The sequence below is a fragment of the Amblyomma americanum genome, chromosome 2 (assembly GCF_052857255.1).
Source record: "Amblyomma americanum isolate KBUSLIRL-KWMA chromosome 2, ASM5285725v1, whole genome shotgun sequence".
Taxonomy (NCBI): Eukaryota; Metazoa; Arthropoda; class Arachnida; order Ixodida; family Ixodidae; genus Amblyomma; species Amblyomma americanum.
The window spans coordinates 154,322,535-154,336,091 of NC_135498.1; the positions used below are offsets into that span (position 1 = coordinate 154,322,535).

The following is a 13,557-nucleotide window of genomic DNA, read 5'->3' on the forward strand; positions in this document are numbered from 1 at the left end:
AATATGGCCCTCATGTAACCATCATAACTGAAACCTGGCTGCATGATGATTTTAGCGATAAATCCTTAGTACCTACCTCTAATCAAATTTTTCGAAGTGACCGCCTAACCCATGCGGGTGGAGTTGCTATAATTTTGAAAAATACATTTGCTCAAAGCGCACTGTCGCAAATTGAAGGTCATGAAAGCCTCTTCGTGAGGGTCGACAGTTATGGCCTTGGCATTTTGGTGTATGCGGTTTATCATCCACTTACATCCTCTCCTCAGTTCCTTTAAACGCTGTGGGATTACATGTCTGGACTTAAACACGAGAAGATAATTATGGCGGATGATTTTAATATTCGATCCATCAACAGGAATAAGAAGCTAGAGCTCCATTTACTTGACAGCCCTCTAAATGGTGTTATGATTACATGAGACCTGCAGCAGGTTGTACTTGAAAACACCCGTGTGGGTGAAGACAATGGCTCTATTTTGGGCCAGGTGCTTGTCAGCAATGACATTTAAGAATTTGAAGTATGCATAGAAGATGGTGTGTTCGATCATGAGCTTGTTTTTTCCTTGTGTCGGCTTACTTACTGTGCACAAAATGAAAAACCGCAGATTAGAACTGTAAAAAATTTTGCCCATGCCGATGACCCATAAATTCTTGACGAGCTTTAGAAATTGGCCAAACACTGACGCACAGACATTAGGCAAATGTTTAAGAACGCTGTCAAGTATTGCATGAAAGTATTTATCTCGGACAGACAAATGAAACCAAAGCGAAGAAGTCGATGAATAAATCGAAAACTTATACACCCAAAACGCAGGGTGAAGCGTGCGAAAAAGCGAAAAATCAAAAATCCTGATTAAATTCAAGAACTGTAAGCCCAGCTCTCGATTAAGTTATTATTTGCCCGAAATAAGAATTTCTCGTCAACGCTCCCAAGTTTCATCAAAACTAGCCCCGATAGATTTTGGCGTTACCTTAAGTGTAAAAGCGCGGACATAGAAAAGTTTTGAAAAACGGTGACCCAATTACCGTTCCCCCCAAAATTGCTGATAATATGAACAATTGCTTTCATTCGGTGTCCTCCCACAGGGATGATACCGCGAACATGTCCTTACCAACAATTCCTCAAACAGATTTTATAACGTCTAAATTTTGTTTTGACACTGGTTCAAAACCTTAAAGAAAAATCTGCTCGAGGCCCTGATAACGTTCAAAATTCTTTCCTTCGCCATTATGCCGAAACTGTGTCCCATATATCAAAGGCCATTTTTCGCTTGTCATTATGTACTGCTGTTGCACCGGATGACTGGCGTGTTTCTCGTATTATAGCCGTTTAAAGAATGGTGATCGTCTCTTGATAGAAAACTACCGGCCTGTGTCTTTAACCTCTATGTGCTGTAAATTATTAGAACACATCATTACACAATTTGTGACCAATTTACTTGAAAGCAATAACTTGTTGTCCTTTCCAGCATAGATTTCGAAAACGAGTATCAACGTGCACTCAACTTGTAACAACAGTCCATGATGTGGCTAAAATTCTTGATTCATCTGTCCTGGCAGACCTCATTTTCCTCGACTTTAGCAACGCCAGTGATCGTCTCCCTCATAGTAAGCTTTTGACTAAACTTGAAAATTTCGGTGTTCCTACATTCATAATAAAGTCAATAAACGCGTACCTTTAAAATCGCACCCAGTTTGTCGACATACGAGTGTTTCCTTCCAATGCGTTACCAGTTTCATCGGGAGTCCCCCAGGGAAAAGTTTAGGGCCTATTCTTTTCTTAATATACGATAATGACAGCTACTGAAATTCATCTCGATAACAACATCCGCCTGTTGGCAGATGATTGCCTTCTGTATAAGCATAACATGTTATAATGATAAAAAACCTACTGACCAGTTTGACAAAAATAATGAATTGTGTGTGAACTCGGGTATGATGTGTGTGAACTCGGGTACAGTGATGCTACGTGTCACAAAGAAAAACGTCCCTATCTCTTTTCATACCAACTTAATGGCGACCCTGCAATGGAAGTTAAAGAATATAAATACCTCGGAATTATATTTACTAACACCCTTTCATGATCTACACATATTAAAAGCACTTGCGCTTCGGCTACACGCAAACTTGGCTTTCAGCGACATAAGGTAAAACAGCCACTCTCAGAATTAAAACTCCAAGGCTATGTAGCACTTGTTTGACCAAAACTCGAGGACGCTTTAGTGGTATTGAATTCTTTCTGCATAAAAGACAAGAAAATGCTGGAAATTGTTCAAGAACGCGCAGTTAGTTTTATATTTAATAAATATGAAGCTACGCATTCTCTTTCAAATGTCCTCGCTGACAATAACATCCAAACTTTTGAAATAAAAAGTAAAATTGCGCGACATAGGTTTTCATTTGGCATTTACACAAAGCGCCAAAATCTTAACTCAAACATTTATATTATGACGTTTCAGTCGCGTTTATCCAGGCATCATCACGTCCACAATTGGCTCCCATATGCCGCGCGCACAAACTTGTTCGAGTCTTCATTCTTCCCACGAACAATAACCGAGTGGAATGATCTGTCTACAAGTTTTTTGCTTCGAAAAATTTTGAGTGCGCTTTAACCACTGTGTTTCAATCTTTATATATGCTTGAGGTTTCTTTGTGATGCATGTAATTGTGATTATTTTGCCCAAACGCAGTTCTATGTTCACCTTTTACTGTGTTTATCGCTTTTGTTCGCAAGCCTTTGTTGCGAATGTATTATCTTATCATATTTTGTTCTATTGTGTGTATTGTGCTCTCGATAAGCTGTGGTGCATACCATTCTTTAGTGCCTGCTTCTTTTGAACCAAGTTCACGTTACAGGTATGCTTCTGTAAGCACTGCTATGTTAATATTATGTATCTGTATGCTCCTACATGCTTGGTCTTCTGAGACTGCAGTATCTCCTAAATAAATAAATAAAAATTTTGCCATCGTTTGAATAATTGCTCAAAATAAAAAAAATTGGCAGTGGCTTAGCTCGGCTATATCCTACACTGTAAAAAAAAATTGCTCCTATTTATGGCAAAACGTGCTGGTAAATTGTTGCCGGAGGCTTTCCGTATTCTTTAAATTGTATGTGCTGTAAAAAGACTGGCTCTCTGTAGAAAATAAAACGGAAAGGTGTCGTACAAATAATGCAGGTTACGTAAACTGAACATGGAGAAATGCCATAAAAATAATTCACGCTTCATAAAACATAATACGGAGCAATCATTTTTTAAAATGAAATCTTCAGTAATTTTTATGGCAGTACTTTATTCATGCATGGTCACCCCGTAATTATAAAACATGTAGTTCATTTCGTGTTTATGACAGTTCCAGAAATTCAAAACTAGTGTTTTATTCCAGCCATTCCATGTAAAAACTTCAAAAGCTGAACTATTCCGAATCCTTCTGTATGAAATGGGATGCACATGCATTCATAAAAAGCTGTGTTGTGTGTTGAAAAAATTCAGAATGCTGTACATGGTGAACAGAATTTATATATTTGCTACAGCAGCCATGATGAAATGTTCAAAAAAAGTACAGCATTGGTTCAGTCTTGCACAGCTTTTCTGCCTCTTGTGCTGTTGTTGCATACAACTGAAGAATGCAGTGGTGAATGCCCCTCATAAGACGCCTTTCATCCAATGGTGTTGGCTGGTTCTCATGATGTCGTGGCTAATCCTCTAAATGGGATGAACCATGACGCCATCACAATTGGCCTATGCTATTGACTGGAGAGACTCCTATGAGGGGTATTTTCAGCTGTGTTCTTGAGTTGCGTCTGACTTTCGTACGCCACATAGGTTCACTGTTTGCTGCAAAACAAAAACATGCACAGTCAATTCTGTAATGAGCAGTGCAGTGCAAGTTGTTTTGACAAAGCAACTCTGTTGTTTTTCCTTGGTATGCCGTGACTTACAGACAACAGAGCTGAGCTTACACTTAAAATATGCACAAATGTATGCAGCAGCTGGTTAGCCAAACAAAAATACTGTTCTGAATTTTCAGCAGAGGACTACTATGCAACATGGTTCTGCAGACTACTAGTTGCAGCAAACTCCGCAAGTGCTAAAGAAGCAAAATACCTAATATTATGGCGAAATACCTAATATCATTTTTTACACATCACGGGTATAGAACATGCCTCATCTATAAACATATGCAGATATAAACTCCTCTACAAAAGAAGCCCACATAAAGCCCAAAAACAACTTTGTAGGTGGCCCTTTACATTTATTTATTTATACATGTACCTACATTAGCCCGTAGGGGCATTAGAGTACGGGTGTGTACCACAGTATTCTTCATGCATTAGTGCCGAGGAAACACATATAAACAAGCAAAACAATAATAGAGGATAATGCAAGCACTCTGATAGGACATAGCAAGAGCATGCGACAAAATATCAGCGTAAATGAACATTGTGAATTAAATGGAAATACATGGTAACGTCGCCATGCACACTAAAAATTTGCTACGTTTGAAACGTGGTAAAGTGAACGAATGTTCCCTCCACCTTGTCGGCATAAGACCCCAACATACAGACAGACAGAAAATCGACATACAGACTACGGAAATCGGTGTTAAACCAGAGCATCCTTTAGCACCAGAGAAAATTATGAATCGGATGTAGCCACAGCGATGTCGTGGGGAAGATTATTCCATGCACTGATTGTTTGTGGAAAAAATAAATGCGCAAAAACTGAGGTACACGCTGATATTTCTTTAATCATATATGCGGGTGATCTTGAAGCTGGGAAATGTACATAGGTGGTAAAAGATAAGCATCTTTGTTCAGTACGGTGCGACAATAAAATATGTCAACGTGAAAACACGAGTCGGAAAAATTCCCGACATGAGGATAGAAGAGGCCATTCTAAGCTACTTTTGATGTCAGTGATACTGCTACAATGCGAATAGTTGTGGGATAGAAAACAGGCGGCTCGGTTCTGAAATTTTTTTCAATCTATTGTCAAGAAATTGCGTGTACGGGTCCCATATGACACAAGCATATTCTACGATTGAGTGGACATTTGTTACGTAGAGCAGTTTTTCACATCTTGGGGAGCATATTTAAAGTTTTGTCTGATAAAATTTAAACAGCTAGCAGCCTTCAGAGTTAAAGTGTCTACATGGCGGATCCATGTCAAGTCGAAGCTAAATGTTACTACTAGGTATTTTGCCTGGCTTACTTGAGAGATCATTTCAGTATTTAAATATTACTGAGTATTGATCGGTTTATGCTTTTGGGTAAAACGAACATGCTTGTATTTATACACATTTAGACACATAAGCCAAGAGCGACACCAGGATGAAATACAGTTGAGGTCATTTTCAAGTTCTATCCTGTCCGAATCATGTTTTAATCCTCAGTACAAGACGAAATCATCGGGGTACAATCTAATTTTGGAGGTTATACCGTAACCAATGTCATTTAGGTAGATAAGAAACAGCAGTGGGCCGAGCACTGACCCCTGGGGCACACCTGAAAGCACGGAAACGTCTGTCGATTGGGATCCATTAATCAAGACCTTTTGACTGCGTCCTGTCAAATAATTTTGTATCCAGCAAAGTATATCGAGTGGAAAGCCAAGAAAGGATAACTTGTGCAAAAGCCTAATAAATAGCCTAATAAATATCTTAAAGAGATGACCTCTTTTTTAGTGGTATATAAAACCTATTATCAGAGATGTGCAGATACATAATTTTCCACAGAGGAGTAACGTAAGCTGCATACAATGTGAATGTGTCTAATGGTCAAGACATCTGTTAATTCCACGCATTACCAACATTTAAGCACAAGTTGAAAGCATCACAAAGCAAAACGTCGACTTACAACTTGAAGGCCTAGTTTGTTTACAAGGTTCATAATTTTTGATGGCACAGATGTCCTGGAACGTTTCACATCTTTCTGCCTGCTTTCATTAGGCAGATTTAAATCAAACTGCCTGTAGGGAAAAAAAGGACATGCTTTACATGTAGAGTCCTTTGCATACGAGTGCACTGCTCAAAAATGCCAACACAGATTTATGTCTCGAAAGTATCATGACGCAGTGACAGCATGAAAGCGTAAGTGTGTACAGACTATGTGTATAATAATTTGAAAGACACCATTTTGTTTGCCCCTCCTCTGCAATGCCTGCCTAGGGCCATTAAAACGTTTAAATAAAGAAGCAGCACTTTTGAAGTATGGCCAATGTTTATACTGGTGATACTGAAACCAGATATTCAGAAATATTGCCCACATCGAACACACCAATTATCCCCATTAAAATCTTATGTAAAAATACAGGGAAGTCGCATTCTATATCGAATTCATATTTCCTAGCCGCGCTCTTCAGTCACTTTCTGTGCGCACAGACGGGTCGGTTGTGCGGTTTTGGGAACCTTCTGATAGTGCTAGGACTGTGAAACTGCATGCAGAGGTTAACGTGGCATGTGCTTGAGGGTGGTCTTAGGTCTCTTGCAGTCACTTCTGATGCCACATCACTGTTATGCTGTAAAGTCAAGCTAACTTAAGTCTAGAGTCTAGAGACGGCCCTCACTTGCTTCGCTGCTGAAGGCGTTGTGGGAGGGAGCAAACTGTGGCTTCATTTTAATGTATGAGTATTCAATTTATGGTACACTAGCAACAGAATTGGACCTTTTAAAATAAACAGTCCCTAAGCACCGCCCGCTACAGTTTTTATTCTAAGAAAGTTAGGCCGACCAATGCCTAGCGTGTGGTGCACTGCCAGCACGTCGGTGGGTGGCACATTACTGAAAGAAGGTCATCATTGGCTTGAGTGAAACGTACTCTTGCGTCTAGGTCATAGGCAAGCTTATTATTAATACTGTCATGGCCATAGGCAAGGACGAAGTGCTGTGCATGTAAGATGACGAGGACGAAATGTGTGTTCAGGCGTTGGCGCCAGTTTTTTGCTCTGATATTTGGTGGGCTCACGCTGTACATGCCTTCAATATGCTATATAATATCAAATTATTTTGCAATCTCGAGTTCAATATATCCTGGTTCGACGGCAATACAGCTTTGTTCTCATGCCAGGAAGTTGCGACGTCCGTATTCAGGCTTAGTTATGTCTCCATAATTGAGCTCAAGTATATCCCACAGAGTTGCCAGTTATATAAGCTTCAGGCACTACTAGCCTGCCCAGTCATTTTTCATCTTCTTAAGGCGCAGCATGTGGACACAAGTGAGCAAATTAATTTCTGGTTGGTAGCTGTTCTTTGGAATAGCTGTGCAGTATATTGTGTACGGCAAGAAAAGTATAAGAGGCAGGTGTAGCTGTGGACAAATGAAGTAAAGTAACTATTGTGTGTATGAGAAGCTTCAGATGCCGAAGAAGTATGCTGTCAAAGGCTGCAGTTACCTCCTCTGTTATATATCAGCAATCAGGTATAGTACAAAAAGCAGCGGCTGGATTTTACACTGAGGGCCTAGAAGAAACAATTAACCGAAATCAAGCTGTCCGTGCTGCTCCTAAGAACACTTGGCCAATTTTTTAGCAGTATCACAAAGGTGTAGAGCAGATGGTAGCACAGCAGCCTGTGATGCAGTGAGGCTGCAAAGAGCCAAGAATATGCACATGCATTCAAAGTGCTTGCAAAGTGCTTGCCATTTTCATCCTCTTTTTCCGCTCTGCTATGTCACACAGCACTGTACGGCTGTTGTTCAGCACTGTTGTGGTACTGTTAAAGAACTGGCCGTGTGTACATCAAGTTCAGCTTGCCAAAGCAGTACAATGCACATGTGGAGACACACAGAAAAACTATGCATTGGGTACTGGAACCTACACCAGGCAAGGTTTAGAAAAAACAAAATAAGCTAGTCCGAAATAAGCTAGTCAGTGGTCGGTGCACAGAATACATTTGCAGCGCATAAAAATATACTAGGAGGCAAAATGCTTCTTATTAAAATGGCTGCAAGATCTGTAAACATTATATTGCCAGAATTACTAGGAAAAGAAGTTGGTCCCAAAGTCATTTAATGTGGGGCACTCACCTTTGTACAAATTTGAGGGATATGGCAGCACCCTCTGGATACTCCTGATTCATTATGTAGTATAATATGAAGGCAGTACATGCTGCTTCAGTGAAGTCACTTGCTTCTGAGAAAATGATTTGGTTCTCACAACAAAGCACTGTTCGCTGTATATGCTTCCTGGAAAATGAAGAGCCACAGTTAAAAGACTTAAAATTTTGAATCCATGCAGTGCTTGTTCCTTTTCTGCTAACTCCTGAACCACCATATATTTTAAACAAAAGTCAAAGAAGTCAATTCCTAGCAATGACAAACAGAAGAAAATAAGATTAGACTGTATTGGGTGGGACGGAAAGTCCTTACGGTAGCTGTATTGGTTGGGAGAGAAAGTACTTATGGTAGTATAGTAATTCCATACTAATTGGGTTAAACGCAGGATAAGGCCAATGCTAGAATTTTACCTTCGAGATAAAATGTAGTCCTCAATTAGAACTCTGAGGTATGCAACCTGGGCAGGTGTTATCTTCGGTGCAAGAAGAACATCAGTTATTTGCATTAATGTAAGCACAAGGTGATAAACTAGATCATCTGTCTAACACATTGGTGCCAATGCAGAAAGGCAGCAGCTTAAGTGGAGTGCAATTTTGCATTGCATCCCCAGAAAGCTTAAAGCCCTGGCTGAGCACTTTTGCAGGCTTATTGCGCAAGTCAAGTTTGGTATATTTGACTGTTGATATCCTGTTTTTCAGGTAATCATATATGAACCAGCATTTCTTGTTCGCAAAATAATCAATATACAATCAGCAGTCTAGAATTACACACATGGACTGTTCAACAATACGACAGTCACTATTAGTTGAGGAACTTCCTGCAATGCGCTCGACGCATTCATCATAATGCTGAGGCGTTCGCTTTTCCCCAGTCGCAAGAGGTTCCTGCTCAAAATGAGAGCGAGTAACAAAGGAGGACCTGCAAAAGTAAGCGCTTGTGTTAAAATTCCGTGCAAAGTCACCAACGCCATGTCTGCCAAGGTTGCTTCCCATTATAAAGTCTAGCAGCACATCATGATGGGCTCCACTGATCAACACTCCTGACTTCTCAAGACTGACCCTGTCCTTTCTCAATGGCTGCAGCACCTTTGCCAACCCAAATTCTTTGATATCCTACTGGCGGCATAGCAAAACCATCTTCGTGGCTTTCACACGAGACCTACAGTACAAAGACACATTTCCAAGTGTCAGGTACACACCCAGCAGCTTAAAATCGCCCTTCGCAGAACCTGGAGGGTTTGCAATTTCAAATTCATTTTGATATAACAAAATTCGTATCGATTTACCCTTCATGTTTTTGAGAGGCTCACACAAAATGTAATCTTCCAAACATTCTTCAGAAGCCGTATTCTTCTCACTGCTTACCTGAGATGTTGAGAGTTTCATAAGGCTATCAGCTGGTACATTGTGATATATAGACTCATTATTCTGCGTGCTGAGGCTTAGAGACACTTCCACGGGTTCTATAAAGTTGAAGTTTTCTTTATAAATGTCGCGGCGGTAGTATGATGACGTCAGAGTTGTAGACATCCCACTATGAAGCGCGTCTTTTGTAAACACTCATCCAATTTTCACGAGTACGTCTTCTGGAACGTCAACCAGGCCCTCCAATGAAATCTGATTCCTCAAGCTATGCAATGTATCAATCTCCTTAACTAAGGTTTGTACTGTGCTTGCTGGCAAATGATGTTGCATTTCCAGCTTAAGCAGAAACTAGGCAAGGTTGGTAGTGAAGAGGTTGCTACTGGAGGGGTAGCTAGCACTGGCCCCGAAGCTACATACACTATTTGTATCTGTGGCTGATGATTGTCGACTGTGGTCAGCTTCTGCCATGCTCTCTGGCTCCAATTGTGAGCACTAAGTGCTTTCTAAAATGCCTCTGCCTTTTTGGCGGTACCTTCAGACATGCATTCTGAATGAACCAGCTGTTCTCAAACCACTAACACACCCAGTAAAAGGGCACACAACTGCTTCAGCTGAGTTGCTCAAGTGGCTGGCTACATGACACAGAAATTGGGAGCGGTTAGGTTCTAAAGTCCCGCATGATGAGACAGGACACTGGAAAAGGCTGCTATCAGAGTCAAGGCGTGGTCTCTTATGGCGCCTCGAGAGATAGCTTCTAAAGCTTCCATATTTACTAAACATAGCACCACATGAACCGATTGGGCAAGGTGCACCAGCCGCTACGCTATTCTGAAACTTGAAATGGTCAAAGTAGTGTGACAATGAATGAAAACTTTAATTTCAAACATTACAAGAGGGCATATTTGACTAGTGATGAGCACTAAACACATCTACACAGAAAGAATATGCATCATGAAACATTATGGTCACGCTCACATGAAGCAGTTTGAGTTACACTGGGATTGCTGGTGTGTTCCACAAGAGCTGGAATCACCGCAAGAAATGTCCTTGACAGCTTTGTACAGAAGCGCTGATTGAAGCTTCTGGTAGGAACTTGCCATCCAATCAGCCCCTCAGAATGAAACTCGGGATCACAGTCGAAGCTGAAGCCCCCAGGAGTTCTAAACACAGGCTTGGGAATAAAAGAAAATTAGAAGATTAGGACGAGTAATCATTTCCTATAGTGTAGAGCACACAGCACTTTAACTTCCACAGGAAAAATCTATTGCTTGCTTTGAACTGTACTTTGGTCAGACGCCTAAAAAAAGCAATTGTAGGGAGACAGGCCGAAAGTGCCTAAGGAGGTTACATAAGCATTCTAGGTGTGCGATTCGATGTATCGCTCCGCTTGCTTACATCCATCTATGGACCGGGGAAGCCCCACTTCCTCGCCACCTGCTAGCTAAGTCATGTTCGTTCATTTTCACCACCTCAGAGCTATCAGTCAGTTCAGTAATTTGTTGTACTGCATCTTGGACAGTGACACAAAACCGTGCATGGCCGTCACAAAAAACTATCATGTTCCGGCTGAGCAGCAGTCCCATTGCTGCCATCAACACGGAGGTCATACTCGTTCAAACCAGTGCCACAACCCAATGACAACGTGTCAAACTAGCTCTTAGAAGTATACTTCCACTTCTGTTTTCGTCTGTGAGCTCTCATTTAAACTGAGTTACATTTTTAATGACGACAACAATTCCTCCTATAAGCACCACTCCAAGTACTACCACCGTCACCTTAATTACTGGTGGGCTAGAAGGAGTCTTTCCACGTCACGGAGTGACTCTTCAACTGCGGTAGTGACTTCTGATCACAATGGACTGCTGCTTTAAATCAACAAAAATAGTCAGTTTTCATTAATTGAAAAATATTATTCAGCAAAAAAAAAACTTGCGTTCTAGAATAAACATCGAAAAGAGTATGCCGAATTTCAATAAATAAAAGCTGAAAAGTCCAACAGATAGCTATGAAGGATACTTATGTGAAGAGCACCATGCGCTGACAATGCAGAGCACACCGGCGTAGTCGCATGTTGTGGGATATCTTTACTATGGAATGGTTCTAGAACAGATGAGAGATACTTTTTAGCGGAAAACAAAAAACAAACAAACAGGACTGCATTACAGAACTGAGTGCAAAAAAGGTCTTTACAGGGCCGTCTACAATTCTCTTCTGACCTGACTCGACGCTTGTAAGCTGTATTCATCTTACTCTCCTCGTCGGCTCCAGCCTTTTCCCCCGAGTTCACCTAGCGCAAGAGCCGTCTCGAATTCACCGCGGACGTGCCGTGCCATGTACGGCCGTCCGATATCTATGCCGAATCTCGCTTTTGCTCCCTCCATTCGCGTTCGTGGCCACTTCTGAAGGACGCCGCAATTTTTCGCCAGGCTGCAATCCCGTGACGAGAAGACAACCGAGCTATGTGCTTATATCTGGTGTTAGGCCTGTTTACATAAGATGCGACATGGGCACCGTTGTTTTTATTTCTTCTTAACATCCCCACACTGTATTGTCTCACGGTGGCCATCGACTGTGCTGATCACCGCTGCCTGAACTGTCTCACGTGGATCGCGGACACGCGACGACCAGCCGACACGGCAACCGCTGCTTTACGTCTTAAGATCCGAAGTCGAGCGAAGTGCACACAAAGCGGCGGGTAAAACGAGACGCGCGCTGAGGTGTTGTGCGTGGCTCGCTTCCATGGACGACCTTCTTATGGATTCGATGTGCATTTACTACATGAGCAAATAGCAAGGTTGGCGCAACAGGTCGCGAAGCGAACACGTTTATGGCTCTCAACGCGGGAACCGGCGCCATGAAGGCGATGCAGCACCGCACACCACATTTGATAACGTTAGCAAACTGACCCTTACCTTGTCGCGAAGAACAGAATGCTCCAAAAGGAAGCAGGCTCACGCCGGGCTGCTCGTTGAGGAAGGAAGGTCGTTCCAGGTGAGTACAAAGACTGCGTTGCTTTGATGCGGGGAACGAAGAGACGTGCACGCCAAACAACGCGCTCCATATCGGTGACGCGAAGTACACTATAGCCAAACTTTTCCTCTTTCATGGCTATAACCAAGTTATAGCCAAGTCAAGTCGCCAAATGCTGCAGTGCACATGGATAAATGGAAAGGGGGTAGAAGCGTCACCTTCGATGTGGGGTGGTCGCAGATGCTTTTACGCTCTTTTACTCCTCGCATCAACGTTGCTAGACTGTGGAAGGAGAAAATACGGACAGGATACGGATAACTCGTCTGTTTTCTCCTGACGGCAGATGTCGTAACCTACTTAAGGACAATTCTGCCAAAAAGTTACGGAATTTTTTTGCAGTGATATATGCCAGGATATACGTAGCGAAAGCTAAGGTATAACTTCTTTAGCATTGGTTAATCTTGATTGCAAGTCCTGGTTAGTCTGGTTGTCTGGTCACGTGGTGTGGTGCGACTACGGTGGGACTTCGAGCACAGCGAAACTGCGAGTTCGTGGCCAATGTAACTTTCACTGCATATCGTGGCTCAGCAAGAGATGCAGCTTTCAATGCAATATTAAAAAGTTACACTTACATAATCGGGCGAAAATAGCGACTCTCTGGAGACGAAGCTGCCTGGTTTAACGATGGATCGTTGGCAGTTTTAGCCAGCAAAAAAACCCTTCCGTTAAAGTTAACAAAATGACTCAAATGAGCAAGGTTTATGCTTATGCACGCGGCCGTTCTACAGTTGTGCAATTTTGAAATGCGAGCGCATATCCCCCTCTCGTAACTAAAATGGTTAAGCAAGGCATTCGAACAAACGGCCGGGTTCCCGCTTGATCCGTTACAATGGCACAGTCAACGAACGTAGTCTCCGAGCGAAATCTCTCCGACCCGCTCGTTAGCAGCGGCAGGGAAGTCCTCCGTCCGAGTCACTCGCCGCCCGCATCCTCCACAGAGTCCGAGAACGGCGTAAACTCGTCATGCGCAGATTCCACCCAGACCTTCCGTCCCGAATCCCCCTCTACCCTGTCTCTTGACCTACTGGAATTTTCCTCATCCTTCTCCGCCGCGATCAGCCGCAACTCACGGCCCTCCGGGTCTGCAGTGCCTCTCGGAAAATTACATGGTCT

At 42.3% G+C, this 13,557-nt stretch overlaps 1 long non-coding RNA gene across 1 annotated transcript; it reads right to left on the reverse strand.

The window, feature by feature from the left end:
- Window positions 1-8,025: 8,025 nt before the first annotated feature.
- On the reverse strand, window positions 8,026-12,471 carry LOC144119186 (uncharacterized). Its single transcript, XR_013312287.1, has 3 exons — window positions 12,327-12,471; window positions 10,390-10,585; window positions 8,026-8,179 (listed from the first exon to the last, which is right to left on the reverse strand). It is a non-coding gene; the product is annotated as an uncharacterized LOC144119186 (long non-coding RNA).
- Window positions 12,472-13,557: the final 1,086 nt, after the last annotated feature.